Here is a 20,004-nt window from a genome sequence, read left to right as displayed (position 1 = left end):
TCTAGATGTTATAGATCAATGATCCCAAATTAAATACTATACTCAAAGTAAGGGTTCATCATCGGCAATACACACACTTTACAGGCTAAACTTTCAACAAAGCAGATTTAATTTCTTTATTTTTTTAAAACCAACATGTTTTTAGATAAACTAACATAAATTTAAAGTCAACAAACACCGCTGATATCTTTATGGAAACACTCCTTCCTCTGTTTCTGTTTTTGTCACAGTTTGGTGTTCTGTGCTCTGCTTACTCTCTTCCACAGGCGGTTGTCGCTGACAGGTGGGCGTCGTTCCGCACCTGCGGCATGTTTAGGCTGCTCTGCTGATCTTAAGAGAAGCGTTCAGTTAGCTGAAGGACGCCAGAGTGCCATAAAATTAGCTTTGGCGACATTGGCTGGAGGGTTCCGAGCAGCCCATAGTTATCTGCACGGACCATAAAAACCTCTCATACAGACAGTCAGCTCAACACGCTGGTCCTTCTTCTTCTCTCGTTTTAATCTGTCCATTACCTTTTGTCCTGGTTTACGAAACATCAAGCCAAACACTCTGTCCAGACTTCATGGTCCAGAGATGTCCGAGAATATGTCCGTGCCTGTCCCATCTGCATAAGAAACAAACCTTCCAATAAACCACCTGCTGTACTCTTAGAACCACTTCCCATTTCCAAATACCTTGGTCACACATAGCTCAGGACTTTGTCACTGGACTCCCATCCTCTCAGGGTATGACAACTATCCTCACCGCCGTTGACCGGTTCCGCCCGATGCCCTACACACAGCTCAACTGCTGATCAAACATGTCTTCAAGCTCCATGGAATCCCATCTGACATCCTCTCCGACCGGGGGGCCCCAGTTCATCTCCCAAGTATGGAAACACTTCAGTTCTGCTCTCGGTGCCCCTTACACATTAACCTCTGATTATCATCCACAGACCAATGGCCAGATTGAAAGAATGAACCAACAACTGGAAACCACTCTGTCATGATTTTATCAAGAGCTCAGACCCACATGCAGAAAAAACAATTCAGAGAGACCAGGGGAAAAGGTTTAACAGGTTTATTGAAGAGATAATGCAGAGTGAAGTGTTGCTCTGAATACTGCTCAACCAGAACTGAAAAGTGAGGGGAAGACACAGCGATTAGTTCAGGCTCAGTGGGAAATTTGATTCGTGAACTTGGAGAAGAGGATTTGGTTGCTGACTCACGTTTCCAGAGAAGTTTTTGAATCTTTGACTCCAGTCTGTATGCTGTTGTTCAAGTGTTTGTCTGATTCGGTGGAGGGTGGAACAGGGTTTACCCAGAATGCGGTTGTTTTTAGGTGAACGGAGAAGCTGACTGCCACTTAGATTTCCTTCGGTACTTGAATGGGCTGTGGTGCAGATGAATCCGTTGCTCAGTGTGAAAATCAAACTACCTCTTGGGGAAAAGTGAACCCAAACCTCCTGTTTGTATCCCCAGCTCAGTTTGAAGCTTAGTTGATCCTTCCAGGGAGAGAAGGTCAGAAACATCCAGTTTGCAGGATGACTTCCTGCCAAGAGGCACAGACAAAAACAAAGTTAAGACTCATGTTGACAAAAACTTAGTTTGACTCAGCAAAACTCAGCTTGGCTAGAGTACCCAAAATTGGCAAACACTCTGGCGTCGAGGTAGTGGCAGTCAGCAGCTTAAGAACACACCATAAATGAGGTAACAATCAGCAGGTGTGTGAGGAGGCGGACCAGAACCAGGCACCTCCTGGTGGAGGAAGGAAGACAAACACAGAAACACAAAGGAGTTCTGACACACTCTCTGTTGCCTCACCTCATCATCCCCCACCAACTGGAACTAATTCCCTGGGTCGAGTACGCTCTTAACTCCCACGTCTCCACAGCAACCGGTCACTTGCCTTTTGAACTAGCCATCCACCACTTCTTCCTTCTGATGAACTCCGTATTCCAGTCACCTCTGTTCAACAGTATATCACCTGCTGCCAACAGACCTGGAGATCGACTGTCACTGCTCTTCACCACACCGCTGAAAAAACCTGATATTTTGGACTCCTGATTCTAACCTGTCTCCTTTTTCCCTCAGTTCGTTGAGCTCTGGATTGCTCATCCACCTGTCTTTGTGCTCTGAGGACTGGTCTCTGAATTCCTGCTGCTCATATTCTGCATTGGCGTTCCCCTCGAGCCCCCTCGGTACTACCGAGTTGGACAAAAGACCCCTTTTCTGAGATTCACACTGGTTACTTCAGCTGCTCCTCAAACCTGCCTCCACTGCGGTGCCCCCGCCTAAGTCCCACATGTTGTTCAGCCACCTCCTCCCATCGGAAAGCTGTGACTTACAGAACCCATTCCTTCACTCACCCTCCCTGGATAGGTTATCCGTACCTGGTGGTAAGCAGAGCAGTACAGCGCAGGTTTCTTTTGCTTTTCTTTGTCTTAACCAGTTCTCTTTCCTCCCACAGAACTCAGAACACTGACGTTCCGAACCTCGTCTGCGGCCCATATTATGAATTGACCTTATTTTTGTGTAGTCTGATAAAAATCCTAAACTGTTTCTGTTTCCCCTATCTGTCGCTGCATGTGGGCCAAACACCTTAAAACAATGAAACACTTTTCTTTTAAATACATGGGAATTACCTAAATAATGTTTAGCATTCATTTTTTTTTCATGTTCATGTGAATGTTCGAGAGCTCTTCTGAATCTCGTTTTTCTTCACTTTTGTTTTATATTCTTTCAACGTGCTCAACGCAAAATGTTTTTATTAAGCTGGTCTTGGTTTTCTCTAAAGTTAACGGCATTCATTTTACAACCTGTCAGAGAAGCACAGATAAAGCGTCAGTTTTTTTCCTCGGATGCTGTTTATGTCGATCCCCTTTCTACCCCTAGACAAGCCTCAGAATTGGCACACAGCCTAAAAGAAATAATCACTGTGGTAATATAGTCATCTCAGAGGTAAACATTATTATTTTCTGAGCTGTACGTGAAGTGATATGTGTTTTTGAATCAATAAGAAGCAATAACGTTCCTCCACGGTTGACAAAGTGGTTATAGTTCTGTGCATTCTACTTTAATAGCTTATGTGTCATACATAATATGGATTTAACATGGAGGCTTTATTACTGCAGAGCACAACATACTAAATTCCAGTGCATCCACAGGCCAAGATTAATTTACGCAGTCATTCACTCCAGTTTGAATCCTCGAATAGCACTGACCTGCAGGGTCTGTGGCCATCTGTGGCTCTTCTCCACCCCCCTTCACAGAAGGGTAAAAAACCCAGCTGCTCTTTTGGCTGTGGCACTAACTAGGAGAAGTATTTAAAGATCCCCAATCGATCACTTTGCTCGGTCAGCCAAATCTTCACTGGCTGGCTGGCTTCAAAACCTTCAACCAGAGAAATGTTATTACTTCTTATTCAATGTATTGGATAAAGCCAGAGGCATTTTGCATTAAGCAGAAAAAGGCAAAGGCACCAAGATTATCCATTATGATTTGGAAATTTACCAACAATGTATTAAAACAAACCCTTTGGCGTCAATTGGTAAATGAAGAAATCATCCACCCCAGATTTCCTTTGCCTTTTCCATGTTGGTTATTTTTATTTCATTACATCAGATTACTGCAGAGTAATTAGATCCTTTGCATCCTGTCCTGTAAACTGTATACTAGCTTGACATGGCACTGGAGGCTTGGGGGTAATCGGACATCCTGCAGTGATAACAGAATTTGTAATAACTGAAATGTCCATGGTGAATGAGGTATTACTGAGCATGGGCTTTGAGACAACAAAGCTTATACAAAAGGGGCTTTATTTAATCTGCCATTAGAGACCAATGACTAAAAGAGATTTTTTTTTTCATGCTGACATTTTTAAAGGAATACGCTTTATTCATTTTCAGAAATATATTGACAGCATGGTCACAGAATAACAGATTTCACTCAACTTTATTAATGTCACCTTCTCAGCTTTGCTTTAAAGCAGCATGGTTGTGACTTCAGGCCAATTTTTGTTATCACAACCAAGCAGCCACTACCAGTAGTCAAAGAAAACCATAACATTGTGTAGTCTAACACAATCTACATTTTCTCCTACTGTTGAAGTTTAATAGAGGCAGTCTTTGGAATGCTGCTTTTCAATTGCCAGTGAGCTATGCACAGTAGAAAGATGGTTTTTCACCTATCTGACATGTTTCTGAGCAATTTCTTTCTCAAGAACAATTGTAATTCTTAGCCATGTTTTAGAAAAATCAATGAGATCCCTTAGAGGAAGGATAGGGGTTAAGGGCACATCGTCTGAATATAAGCAGTTTTTCTCTTTCAAATGTGATGATGCAACTCAGACAATCGAAACGTAAAAAAATAACTGATGACTTTTCAGATTAATCTATTCCTGTGAACTTTAATTTTACTTTCTATTTGTATTTCGTTCTATTTCTTTACCCATCATTCTCAAATCTAGTGGAGGCTATTCTTCCAGGGGTCTAAACCAGAAATATTACAATAAAATCATACTTTTACAAAGATTGAAAAAAATAGCATATTAAAATATCTGAGAACACATAAAAAACTGATCTACCACCATAACAACAGTATTTTACAAAAACAGTATTTCGCAAAAAGATATCAGAGAATACCTTGAAACCAAAATAGTTTTAAAAACAAAAACAGATTAAATATTCTATCATCATCTATCGTCACTATTTTAAGATTCTTTAAAAGAAACAATGTGATCAGCAATGAGAGTTATCACAGATGGCAGCATGTTCCAGCAACAAATTGTTTTTTTGTTGTTTTTTTTTTTTTTTGACCATGAGAGTTTAGAAATGGCTAAAATTCTGAGAAAAGGCTAAGCGGTTTATGTGAAGTCCAATTATTGTGTACAGAAAGAAGGCTACATGCTAGTTTTTCACTTTTTTCACTGTTTAAAAAAAAATCAAAGATAGCTATTGATGCATGAAATTGACTTCTGTTCTGAAATGATATCCGGGTGCTAGTCATCAGATGTAGCAGTTAATTTGAACCGTATCCAGATATTTTTGAAGCAACTGAAACAGCTGAACAATATTCAAGATAAATAATTAGAGACTCAAAAAATATGAAATGTGCATTTCACAAGGATGATAGTAATATTTCTGCTAATTTTAGTGATTATCTTTTTAATTTGTGTAGACTACGAAATCATTCTGTCTATTAGGACTCCTAGTATGCAGGCGTCTTCTACTTGTTCTGTACAAAAATAAGTAACCTTTTTTCTCCTTTGCAGCATACTTATGTAGAGCCCAGAACAATACACTGTTTTTTAAATAATACATTTTAACTGGCTAACCATCACCCACTCAGAGTTACTTACACAATAAGTCTTTCGACAAATCAATTACTTGATCCAATCTCTCGAAAGACACATCTAGTCATCTTTCTCAAGCACCTCTTCATGTTTAACGTAGGCTGCAACAACCACTTTTTGAATCTTTGGACCATTTCCAGGCATATAATTGTATAAACAGCCTTAAACAAGACAGAATTTCCTATCATTACTCATAAAATCAATAGCTGGTGTTTTGAAGACATAAGCAAACAGTGTCATAAGTAATAGCTCATGTTTGATAATATCAAATGCTGCACTTAAGTCAAGAAATACAAAACCAATGAACAGTTGTCAGTTTGTTCTAACCAGTCGTCAGCACTGTACTTTATACTTTTTAACTTTATAGGCGTGCTGATTATAAGAGTAGATATAGTTTTTATAGATGATATGGTGAATTTGTTTTAATAGATTGCCTTCTAATAACTTACTTAAAATGGATAAAATTCTTATGGGCCTGTAAATTTTCCCCATTAGAATTTCTTTTTTTTTAGCCACTTGAATAATATGATATGTTCCAAACATCTGGATAGACAGATTCATTAAAATAAAGATTAAATAAATATGACTTTAAAGAAATGAAAGGAATTTTCCATACTTTCAACAGATTCTGGATTCAGTTTATGTCTTGATTTTGAACAGGTTGTTCTAAAACATCTACGTAATCTATTCCATAGGTGCCCTGGTTGAATGTTTAGGGTCATTACCCTCTAGAAAGTGGAACCTCCATCCTAGTCTTAAACCTAATACACAGCCTTTTACAAGTTTTCTATTTGTACCAGCTAGTATTTAACTTCCTCAAGTTTACCGTAAGGTTTCACAAGCTTCCCAATACATGGTGAAGAATACCAACCACAGCAGAGAAGGTTTGTTATGGAGCTGTTTAGTGTTACTTTTCCTATGCACTATTTTGGTTTTGGTCTAATAAAGAGAACTGTCTTCTACATGTTGGCTGTTTTCCCTACATGGCTTTTTGAAAACCACAAGTATGGATTATTTGGGGGATTCAACACATTCATCTTCTTCCACTGCCACATTTTCATTAAACCAAAATTTCACCTGAGCTGTGAATGTCATCAGCTCCTCTAGAGTTACCAGGTTAATTTCTTTAACCACCTCTATTTAGTTTAATTCAGTCCAGATATTTATATAGCACCATGACATAACACACATTATCTAAAGGCACTTTACAAAATCAATCATATGATCCAGAGAGCTGGGTTAAAAGTTTTCTTTTAACAAATGTAATCCAAAGAAACCCAGATTGCAAAAGGTAATTGACTTTGCAGGATTCCCTCCTCCTGGATGAGCATGCGGCAACAGTAGACATTCGTTTGCATTGTGATGCTGATTCTGCAGCACATGCCACATACAGAGTATGCATGAAGTAACAGAACAAAGAAAGAACTCAATTTTAGAAAACAAAAAACAAGCTCAATATGAGTGGCTGAGGCCAACTGGGGGGACAAGAAAATAGAAGCTTTTATGACTAAACCACTCTTTGCTCAGTCTGTCAGTTTATATTTTCCAGGCTCTCTCATTTCTAAACTTGATCAATACTTCCATGTACGGTTTAAGCTTTGAATTACGTATATTTTTTATTCCGTCTTGAGGTTTGGTTGGGGACAAGTAGAAAGGTACAAACAGGAGCTTGGTCATAAGTAGGCCTGAAACAATTAACCAGAATAATCATCATTAATGGGAAAGTATCTGCCCTTTTTTCACATATATATTTTTTATTAATTACTAAGTTCCCTTAAAAGAAAACAAAAGGAGATTTGACCTGCTATGTCCATTCTGTGGGTATTAATTTTACAGTCACACCGGTGATAGTTTTGACTAAAGATTTACTGAGATATGAATCATCATTAAAATGAATTATTAAACCCCTAGTAACTGAACAAACTAGTTACTACTCACATCTTAAAATTGCACCATACTTTGATAGCTGTACTGTTCTTAAGAGAAATCTTAACATACAAATCCAATTTTTTATATGTATAGCATATCTTCTGATTAGGCACCTATTTAAAAAAAGTACTAGTTGAATTCAGTATCAGTTGGGTAGCAGCCCCTGTGAAGCAAAAATGAATTACCCTATCATGAATGCATTATGAAAACTGAGAGCAGTTGACGGGGGTTTTAGAACTGCTGCCTTTGTAATTAGGCCAACTCCAAGCTAAGCAGAGATACACAGCAGGGCATATTCAGCTTTATAATGGTCCTCATTCTCATTTTCTCTTCTTTTTATAGTACAGATTTGATACAAGGTGCACATATCTGATTACATAAACACATCCTGTAAGCTGCAAATGGAAAGTTATAGTCTGGTTGTATTCATTCTTAAAAAAAAGAAAAGAACAACTGTGAAGCAAATCAATGGTTAACTATGGCAAGAGGATCTTAATGAAATATATGAGCAAATTAACATTTATATTGGTGTATCAAAAATAATATATTATGAACTGAGCTGTAAAATTTGAAGAGGTATTATGATCATATTAACAGTTAATTTTTTTTTTTTTTAATTTGAAAGAAGCTGCTTTAAAAAAAAGAATAAGCGTTTTTGTTGTATGAGAAATCTCAAACCTTGAGCCTTTTAAAGTTCTTTAAAAGAACAGGATATATCGGTGATTTATTTAAAATAAATCATATACAGTTTCCTTTATGAGCATCAATAAACTTTTTTCCCACCCCTAAATCACACCTCCCATGTGTGTCACGGCTGGGTTGTGTACAGTACAGAGTCATTACAGAAGCAATGAATGTGTCATGCAAACAGACAAGAGCTGGTAATTACAAGTGATTCCCAAATGCCCCCCTGTCTTTATTTTCAGCATCAGTGCATTATTTTCTAATTATCCAGCTGTGTATCTTGTGGAGAACTTGGACAGCCTAAACTAACTCTCAGTACCGGAGTCAATGTTGTCATTGTATGTGAATGCTTGTACCTGCAGGTCAGGCCCCGCTGGAGGTCAGGCGATGACTGAGTCCCTATGTGATGAATCATCATCCCTCTCTAGCTTTGCTGTCACACTGATGCACATGCTGAAAACCCATGGTGAGTTACATTTGACCACGAGCAATTAAATAGAATTAGTGATCTTTAGGCACGCTTGCTAGACATGCTCCTGCACCTCACACCCCACATGTGTTTCTTAATGTGTGAAGTAATTAACGGCAGGAAGGTTTAGATATGCTAGCGCAACCAGAACTTAATTCAGTACTCAAACAACATTCTGATAACACTCAAGCTTGAGTCTTATAACGATGAATAACATCTTGAGTCCAGGGAAGAGTTCAAACAAATATGCATTCAAAGGGACTGTATTAATGTAAAGCTTAGGAACATTAGCTTTGAAATCAATTTATGTTTACATCTGACTTTACACATAGATTAATATTATTATTTTTTGTCATGCTATTATTCTATCATGAACCCCCCCCCCGAAGGCAAAAAGCCTTTTTGTCTCAGAACTTGGTAGGATTGTGGAGCTGCAAATGCAGAGTCTCCCATGGTGTAAAGGACCTTTGTGCAGCTCTCCTTTGGAGAAACAAGTGTTTTTCCCACAAGCCAACAGGAAACACTTCCATCACGTATGCCTGAATAATTTTTCAGTTCAATAGTTGAGTTACTCACCAATAAGTGGGGTTTTTGTCTGCTTTTTGTTTTCGGATTTTTGATCAAACTGGATCAGCTAATATCGAGTCTTCATATTAGTCTGTGGAAAAGCTACAGAGTAAAAGCTAAAGCTAGTGTACTGTAGGTTAGATGTAATATATATTTTTTCCATTTAAACTCAATGTTTAATACTTTAAGAAATCCTTTGCTGTCACGTCAACCTAGGGATTTATCATACCCATCTATTGAAAGTTCATTGAAGAAATCAAATACAATTTTTTGCAAAGGATTGTGAACATCCTGTTCCAGGGAGCTGTTTAGCAGTCTAGTTACCATTGTCGTCTGTAAACATTTGAAGTCCTAAAGAGATTTGTCAAAAGACAAAGACCTAAAATGCATTTCGCCTGTATCACAGTAAAATAACCACATGCTAAAGAATTAAGAGCAATGTATTTAAATTAAACTGTTATTATTTTTTCAGTGCAGCTACTCTATAATAAAGTAAACGCATGTTCATGAAGACATCTGGGTTTAACTTTATAAAAGCCAGCAGTGAAAGGTTCTTGACAACAGCCCTTTTCCGGACAGTTATCAGACTACACACCAAATAAAGGCAATTGTGGTGGTGGATATATTAAACCTCTTTTTTCCTGACCATCACTGTAACAAGCAAAAGCCCCACAGATAATTTAGGTCCACTGCTCACATATTGATTTTTGGAATGATAACATGTTTATTCTTTCATTTTCTCGGATTCCTTGCTCCTCTGATGTATATTGAAATCACACAATGTACATGGTAGGATTAGTAGGGATTATTCTGTTCAACTTTATTTCCTTTTTATTTTTTTAATAAAGCAGTTTTGCTTCTTCTGACACAATGTTGACTGCAGCTCACATGCATTTGTTATGTTCCTGTGTTCCATTTATGAGCTGTGCAGAGTAAATAAAATGAAAGTGTGATCAATAGGCCACCAGCGTTTCACATCTACAGTAGGCCTTTGGCAGGTACTGTTGCAGAGTCCACATAAATAATGTTGGTACCGAAATAGCCATAGAACGATATTCAGTATTGAACTTAGAAAAGGCTCAGGGTCAGTAGCGACGTCTCAATTTAAGCAGTTAGTTTATGTTGCTCAACGAACAAGCTAATGCTTCCTCTTAACACATGTAAGGTTTTAGCACTATTAGAGTGCATCAATTCATCATAAGAACTGCAACAGGTTAAGTATATATATATATATATATTTATATATATATATATACACACTCACCGGCCACTTTATTAGGTACACCTGTCCAATTGCTCGTTAACACTTAATTTCTAAGCAGCCAATCACATGGCGGCAACTCAGTGCATTTAGGCATGTAGACATGGTCAAGACAATCTCCTGCAGTTCAAACCGAGCATCAGTATTGGGAAGAAAGGTGATTTGAGTGACTTTGAACGTGGCATGATTGTTGGTGCCAGAAGGGCTGGTCTGAGTATTTCAGAAACTGCTGATCTACTGGGATTTTCACGCACAACCATCTCTAGGGTTTACAGAGAATGGTCCGAAAAAGAAAAAACATCCAGTGAGCGGCAGTTCTGTGGGCGGAAATGCCTTGTTGATGCCAGAGGTCAGAGGAGAATGGCCAGACTGGTTTGAGCTGATAGAAGGGCAACAGTGACTTAAATAACCACCCGTTACAACCAAGATGGGCAGAAGAGCATCTCTGAACGCACAGTACGTCGAACTTTGAGGCAGATGGGCTACAGCAGCAGAAGAGCCACACCGGGTGCCACTCCTTTCACCTAAGAACAGGAAACTGAGGCTACAATTTGCACAAGCTTATCGAAATTGGACAATAGAAGATTGAAAAAACGTTGCCTGGTCTGATGCGTCTCGATTTCTGCTGCAACATTCGGATGGTAGGGTCAGAATTTGGCGTCTACAACATGAAGGCATGGATCCATCCTGCCTTGTATCAACGGTTCAGGGTGGTGGAGGTGGTGTCATGGTGTGGGGAATATCTTCTTGGCACTCTTTGGGCCCCTTGGTACCAATTGAGCATCGTTGCAACGCCACAGCCTACCTGAGTATTGTTGCTGACCATGTCCATCCCTTTATGACCACAATGTACCCAACTTCTGATGGCTACTTTCAGCAGGATAATGCGCCATGTCATAAAGCTGGAATCATCTCAGACTGGTTTCTTGAACATGACAATGAGTTCACTGTACTCAAATGGCCTCCACAGTCACCAGATCTCAATCCAATAGAGCCTCTTTGGGATGTGGTGGAACAGGAGATTCGCATCATGGATGTGCAGCCGACAAATCTGCGGCAACTGTGTGATGCCATCATGTAAATATGGACCAAACTCCCTGAGGAATGCTTCCAGCACCTTGTTGAATCTATGCCACGAAGAATTGAGGCAGTTCTGAAGGCAAAAGGGGGTCCAACCCGTTACTAGCATGGGGTACCTAATAAAGTGGCCGGTGAGTGTATATATATATATATATATATATATATATATATATATATATATATACATATATAAATTGGATGAAATAAGTATCGAAGATGACATCATTTTTCTCGGTAAATATATTTCTAGACACGCTATTAACATTTTCACCAGATGTTGGTAACACTCCCTGCAATCCACACATACAAAGAAATCCAACCATAGATATCCAGAAATTAAGTTATGTGTAATTAAGTGAAATGATACAGCAAAAAAAAGCATTGCACACACTAACTGCAATGTATTTATCACTTTGCACAAAAGCCTTTGTTGGCAATGACACCTTCAAGGTGCCTCCTGTATGGAGAAATTATTCGCATGCATTGCTCAAGTGTGATTTTGGCCCATTCTTCCACACAAAGACTCATCAAATCTCGAAGGTTATCTTCACCATCCTGGTAGATGGCAGCAGATTTTTATCAAGAACGTCTTGTTGAATGACAATGCTAAATACATTTAAAGCAGTTGTTCATCTAAAGCGTCCATCCCAGCTGTTGAATCTTACTAGCAAATGCTGTCATGACTCATAACAGAGGACCCAGTATTCGAGGAAAGACAGACATTGGGATAATTCAAAAGCAGTTTTTCAAAACACTGATGATCTGAGTAGCAGCGGCTAGGGCATATATCACAGGAAACTCTGTAAAAGAAAACACAGGTAAGTGACTGCGATAATCTTATGGAGGATGATTATCAACATGTGAGTCACTAGCCTGGTTTAACAGTTCAGCCCATGTCCTGAGAACGAGGTAGGATCCAGCCAGAGGGCTGCCAACAAGATCCGGCAGGCAGCGCCCAGAGTGTCCCAGATGCTGCAGCCCCAGATAACATGCAGGAGTCCAAAGCCAGGTCAGGCAAACAGATCAGAACAGGAAAGCTTAGAGGTCCAGGAGCCCAAAGATATTTCAGGCAAACCAATAAGACGGGATAAGGCAAACTCAGTGGTTGATATGCAGAACAGGTCAGGATCAAGTAATCAGAAACACACTGGTAGGCTAAAAACACTCTCACCACTGAGATAAGGCGGAAACAGGCAGGCTCAGTGGTTGAGAGGCAGAACAGGATAAGGAAATCAGAGATACTAAGGTACACTTAGAACCCTTTCACCACTGGCACGAGAGAACAAGAATAATCTGGCCCTGGTATTTGGATGCAAGCACCCTAAAAAGAGGCAGGAGCAGGTGGATCAGATCAGCAGGGATTAGAAACTGGGTAGAGATGTACAAGTGAATGAAATGAATAATTAAGTTAGTCATCAGCGCCAAGATCATGAAAAATGCAGAGCAAAATGGTGGCTTGATATGATGCAACCACATCCATGCTGGAGAGATGGTACAACTTTTTTAACTGAAGATTTCATGCTCAATAGACAGTTATAGAACAACGTTTTTCTGATCAGCACCGTCTTGGTTAATATTAAGAATTGAAGTACAAAAACTAGCTTTGGTGAGCTTTATGAATGACCAGTCGACTCATCACCACTGAAAATGTATGCTCAAAAGTCAGATCCATCATGGAAAACCAGTCAATTTTACTAAGCTCATCCATTTATAATGATTATTTCTAGTACCTACCTATGAAATAATCTTTTTTAAAACAAGTTCTTTAAGGACATTTATCTAATATAGGTCTGATGCATTTTAATGATAAATGTTACATCGTCATAATTAGTAAAAATTGATCCCAAAAGTTTTTACTAAGTAAACTTTGAATAATTTTTTTTAACTACTGACTATGACTGTAAATTAAATTCAGATTGTTGAAGTCTGAAGGCCAGATTAATATTAGCCCAGATATTTTAATAGGTGTATGTGAGTTTCTCACTGACACTATCACCTCACCCTTTCCTTTTTATCTTTTTGTAATAGAGGACCATTTTTACTTAAACTTCTTCTTTTTCTTAGTAAATAGGACAGATGCAAATATGATTGACAGGTGGTAAGGTTAGGGTGAGGCCATATCACAGTACATCTAATTACCCTTTCAAATTCATAGCATTAATATTTGATTACCATTAAAGCCGCGCTAGGAAAGTTGGCAATGATAAATGAAAGGTGGGATTTTCCTCCCAGAGTCTGGCATCATCACACTGTCATGTTGATGTGTCACTAGCATCACACACCAGAAAGCAGATGATCATAATGATATTGTTTTATGCAAAAGGATCAGGCTTTTGGCATAGTTTTACATACTTTTTTCTCAGAGAAAATGTTTAGTTTTACCTGCACTATTTTTATTTATTACTTGTTTAATTTTTGCATGAGATACGCAAACATAGGTAGGTTAGTTCCTTTAAAGGTAATTTTTCCCCCTCTGTTTTAAGATTTTAGACATTATTTCTTTTTCGATTGGAGCAACATAGCTAGAATATAAAGAAAAAAGGGAAATCATTAAGTCTGTGTAAATTTGACTCAAATGAAGAAGGTTCTAAAATGTCTTATCAAAATCTGTCCCACTGTCTGGTTTTACTTACGGCTTAGGTCTTGTAAGCCTATCAGATGGTCACTTGGCTGCTATCTTCAGAATCCGTATTTCAGAGCAAATAATTTGCAATTACACCAATACAACACATAATAAATCAGTCAACACATAAACCTTTCAAATAAATTCCCAAAGCGTTCTAATTTTTTTAATTATTTTGTCAAATCAATACCATAATCTGTAATATTGATTTTAGACATTGAGGACCAATGACCAGGCCGGTTAACTTTGAGCATTCAGTTTTGTTATATGTTTCTCTCCAAACACCTTTAACCCGCCCATCACAAGATCACCACAACAGACTCCCTCGGGGACATGGGATCTTGCGCCCCCACTGTGCTTGGGGACAAAGTCATCACCTCACAGACTCTCAACCTCTTTGTTGTGTTCTCTCTCAGGCAAGACACATCAGAGAAAAGAAAGAGAACATGGCCAACAGGAATTCATAATCAGGACTGGAATTTGCAAACTGAAATGGCCTGACATGCCAAGCTTTTATTTTTGGAGACACATCACCATTCCAACATTGAGATCAAACAAGATACAGCACATAAATGCAAAATAATTTGGGTTTTCGATCATTTCATGTGTTTACCCTGGTGTAAAGCAAGGTAATAAGAAGCAAATGATGCCCCATAGTACCCCAGGGTGATATGTCTTGAGCTACTGTTTGTATAGCTAAAACAAGTTTTATTTCACAAAGGTTTTAAACATTAATAAAATGTTTCCCGATATTCTCATTAGATGTGATTGCCAAAATATAACCAAGATAATTTTAAACTAGTCTGCTAGCTGGCAGATCCATTGTTTTAATAACCAAACCTAGCTAAAAGGACTCAAACCCCTGATTATTCCACTGGGAACACCAAATGGGGCTAATAATAATTTAACCAAATGGTTATTGATATCTGTTTTAGCATATCATCTAATGAAATCTATCTTTGTGAATTAGCTTAAACACATTCCACATGCTTTGAGTTATTTAAAAGCTAATTTGATTCTAAACTCTTCAAAATAACTTTTGGTTGTTCAAACTAAAATCCGTACCGAATTGTGTTATCATTGCATAATTTTATTGTTTATGATTTTCAAGCATTTTAATTTATTTTTATTTGTGTACATTGTAGCTTATTTTAACTTTGTTTCACTAGTTCAGCCGAGAGCTTTTAACTGAAATATTTTTGAATTGAGTTTGAATGATTTTTTTTTTTTATTCTTATATTTAAAAAAAATGTTGTAGTTAATTTATATCATATGAATGCAGGCATAACTGTTTGACCATAATTTCAGCTCCAATCACACTTTCCTTTTTTGTTCCAAGACACAGCCAGTTTGGCATGATAACAAAGCAATATCTGACAGTCCGAAATTTCTTTAATTAAATAAAATACTTGCCTTTTCAAGTGGGGTGGACATTGAATATAAAATGATTTCTCAATATCAGATATGACCTCCAAATACTGAATCCATGCCATTTTTTATTAGTCTCAGCAAAGCAGAATAACCCATTCATGACACTGTGCTCATTTGCTTTTATGATCTCATGTGTCATTTTAATTTTTGCAACACAAAGAAAGCTGGTTTTCTCAGTACTAAAAAGGAAAACAGGTGACGGAAATTTCGATTTCATTTAATTTAATTGAATACTTACTAGTTGATTTTTCACAAACTATGCAGACATCTCTTGATCAAACCAAAATACCTTTTAGCAAATGCTTGTTGGCAAAACTTTAACTAAAACAAGTGTAAAATGTGACTGATGTGAATGGAGATTTCTGCATTTATGTTGTTTAATATTTAATCATGCACTTTTAGTATTGCATATTTTGCCCTGCGAACACATATCCAAAAAGATGTTGCGTTAGAACAATAGATGAAAGAGTGAATTTGAGGCGCTAGCACTGTCAAATAGCAAACTCTGCACATGTAAGGATTAGTTATTAACTTCTGGTGTTCGTTTCACGAAGCAGGTTTAACAAATTGAGATTCAACTCCGGAATATTGTATTGATAATTGAACTGATCTAGCCTAATGTCAGGAACTATTGAGTTTTCAGTTTCACAACAATATCAATGTCTCTCATGGGGCCCCAAATTCCTGGCAGCCCCCCTGGTTCTGTGCATGTGTGGATCTGGCCCTGTTAGTGTGTGGATTTTCTTTGTGTTTGTGTGAATAGTTCCATGCATGTGTGCGTCTTGTCCTGTGCATTGAGACCAATCTAACTACATAGTTGTTTCATTATTGTTATTTGCAACTAATTTGAATTGAGTTTTAGAATTGTGTTTCATAGGTAACATAAGATATAGGTTGAAAAAAAAAGGTATAGGTTGAAATAAAAATGTTATTTGATTTAAATTCTACAAGTAAAACAAAGAACAAATAGGTACAGTATTTACTTCAATCATATATACATACATCACAATAGATGACTCAGGCTAATGAAAACATCATTATATAGCACACTGTAACACAAACTGCACTGAATCAATAGTTTAGTCACATAACACAATAAGGCATATGTGGGTATGTGTAGATAAAGATATTGATATTTTTCCTTTTTTCCCTTCATTGTTTGGAAAAAGGTTCAGGAAACTGTCTTCAATAAAATTGCCTCCTGGTCATCTCAAGCAAAATGCATTAGATCTTGCTTGTTGCTATGGCTGCAGCCAGGGTAGAGTCTTAATACGAGTATACTAGAGTCGTCAGCAGACAGACTGGTAGGCTGAACTCTAATTTCCCTTTGTATGTTCGGCCAGCCTGAATGTGAAAATAACACAGACCCTTGTGGTTCTTATGGAGCACTCCTTGAAGACCAGCTGCCTGGTGCTTTTAAGGCCATAATATTTATTTAACTCTCTCAGTGAGCCATTTTCATTTCGGATCTAGTCCAAGGTGAGATAAAGCAGTCAGTGGAGAAAGAGAAGTCCTCTCTATATGACCAATATTATCACAAACAAGTACGTACACTATTGTCATGTTTTATTTCTGGTTTATTTGTCATACCTAATGTAAATGATCAAGATCATACTGTAGCCACACAAAGTGATCTCTGCCTCAGGTGTTGTTACCAAGCTATTCCCTGTAAGAGTAAGAAACCAATTCTGTGCATCCTAAAGGAATATCTGAGCTAAATTAGTATTATAACAAGAGTCTGTTAATTAATACATTTTGCCAAGGTAAATTTGAAAATTTCAATCAGTGATCCAGGCAGTGAATTTTTTTAGAAGGCAGCTTCATAGATTCACCCCTAATAATTAGATTGAAAAAATAATAAGCAAATAATATGTATGTACTGTTTATATCACTCTCATAAATGATATGCTCAGAAAACAGAGCAGTAAGAGCTTGAAAGTCATTTCAATATGAGATTAAATATCCCCAGATGGTCCCATATAACTGCAAATTTTTAAAATTGATCTGACTTTGTTTTGTATTTAACAAGGCCCTCAGAACAAACAGTAAGGTTAAGCACTGTAATTAGACATTAATTAACCTCCGTTTGGGATTAGGGACGCATTTAATCAGACCTGAAGAAGAGGTATGCCAAACATAGTTTTGTCTAATACATGTTTTTTTATGGCTTGTTATTTTATAACCAATATATGAAACCAACTGATATCTGATCTGATAGGTAAATAAGACATGAGACTATCCCATTAGGTAGGTAGACTTGACCTTGCATCAGCACTATATAGAGCATGAATGAAAATATAGCTAAGGCTGTAATGTTGGACAAGATGTGAAGATGTTGATATGACCATATGTATATATGTTCTGGAAATTTCCATCAGTGATTTGTCTTTTAGAAAATGTAATGTTTTATGCAATGTGTTACCAAAAAATATTAAAGACCAGATGTACTATGTCTTTTAAAAATTAATATTGAACTTTTGTCTAAATACAAGTTTGGTGTTTGTTTAAAGGTTAAGGATACAATTATATTTTAACGGTGTTCATACGGAGGAAAAAAAAATTGAAGTATGTTTATAACCTTCTTTTCACACAGAAATTATGGAATCTTATAACAGTGTTGATTTAAGATAAGTAGACTCCCTCTGGGCCAGTACTGGGCCTGTTGGGCTTAATGAGTTAAAAGGACCCTGACAGCAGCTAAAACGACAATACCAAAGAACCAGTGAACTAATCCCACATCAGTAACCCCACATCAGGGCCAGTGGGTTGCAAAAGTAGACAACATACTCTTATTAAAAAAAACAAAACACTGATTACAATGACTACAACCACAGATACGAAAATTGACAACCTATCTGAAACACAGAGATGGCAAAAGTACTCACTTTCCATACTTGAGTAAAAGTACAGATACTTGTGTTAAAAAATACTCTGGTAAAAGTGGAAGTACTGATTAAACTTCTTTACTCAAGTAAAAGTAACAAAGTACAAGCTTGTAAATTTACTTAAAGTATAAAAGTAAAAGTAGAAACCACTTTTTTCATGCCGTTGCCTACATTTTAAATGGATGTCTGCCAATAGGACTAGATCTCTGTTGTGTTCATTTTCAATCATCTCGTCGTCCATGCTACTATGCTAACGCCACCGCCACCAAGCTGCAATGATTTGCCGCCAATGAATACCGCCGAATCTGTCGATTCATCTTGTAGTGGTGCGTCAAATGCAACGTAGATTCCCATCCAATTAGATTTAATTTGGTATTGATGACGTGAAAAATAATAACTCCATTGAAATGATTCAAAACTAAAGTAACGAGCCAATTTTTTTAAATGTAAGGAGTAGAAAGTACAGATATTTGTGTAAAAATGTAAGGAGTAGAAGTAAAAAGTCGCCATAAAAATAAGTAGTAAAGTAAAGTAAAAATATCAGAAAAATCTACTTGAGTACAGTAACGAAGTATTTGTACTTCATTACTTCCCATCTCTGCTGAAACATAATAAAATTTCCCCCCAGAATTGAACTAAAAATGAGACATGCATGAGCACATGCATGAGCTCTAAAAATGTGGAATCATGATCTGCTCTAAGCCAAAAAAAACTGCTTCTGTCCAACTGAAACCACCCAGTTGTTGTAAATCATAAACTAAACTAGAAAAAAACACTTCCGTCAAGCAGCAAAGTTTGCCGCATATTTTGACTTACACCTATAGCAAAAACTCACACATGAGCTGGATCATTATTACCAAATGTTCTCTCTGCTTTGTTATTTGATCAGCAGATCGAGAGCGAGACATGACTCACAGTACCTGTGTTTTTGTGTTCAGTATAATACTTCTGGACATTTTTGAGTCAGATGCTGGAAGCTGTCAATAGTCACTTATGCCATGGTTTAGTGGGGGGACTGCTTGTTCTGCCAAAAAATGTAAAAGAATCCTTTAAAAAAAATCCCTCATCTGGATATGAATCATCAACAAATGTAATTGATTGTTTCATGGAATAAGGAGCACATTAAATATAAATTTCATTAAAATTCGTTCATAACTTTTCAAGTTATCCGGTTCACAGGGAGACAACCAAACAAACTCTCCTCAAAACATAACCTCCTTGGCGGAGGTTATGACGATTCAATATGAGAAATATGAATTGTGGTTGACACTTACCTTGGTCTGTTAAGTTTTAACTTCCTCTTTGGTAAGAATATATTCGATAGAGTGACAAACTATTTGTACCATTGCAGTATAGTCAGTGTTATATAAAAGTTATAATTGGAGATTTTTTCAGGCTTTGAGCTCCATGAGGGATATTCTTATTTACTGGTTGTCATGCCAGTCTTTGTGACATTCTTCTTTCATATTGCTTTGCAAATGCACTACTAGTGTTTCTGTATCTGGTAAGCTTTAGTTTAATCCCTTCACTGTATCCCCAATAATTTCACCCCATAGTTTAAAAATGGCCAAAAGTTGCATTAAGGGAAGAGCAAGTAGATTGGCATAGCTCATGCAGTTATAAAAAAAGGGACTTGTGCCATGGCTTGTAAGTTAGTAAGTAAAACATCTTGGTGTTAGTTTCGGTCAGGACATTTAAATCCCATATCAAAGAGGTTTCTTAAATGTCCTTTCATCTCCGTTAT

The sequence above is a fragment of the Cyprinodon tularosa genome, unplaced genomic scaffold (genome assembly GCF_016077235.1).
Source record: "Cyprinodon tularosa strain WSP-4 unplaced genomic scaffold, ASM1607723v1 ctg208, whole genome shotgun sequence".
Taxonomy (NCBI): Eukaryota; Metazoa; Chordata; class Actinopteri; order Cyprinodontiformes; family Cyprinodontidae; genus Cyprinodon; species Cyprinodon tularosa.
This window is presented reverse-complemented; position numbering follows the sequence as displayed.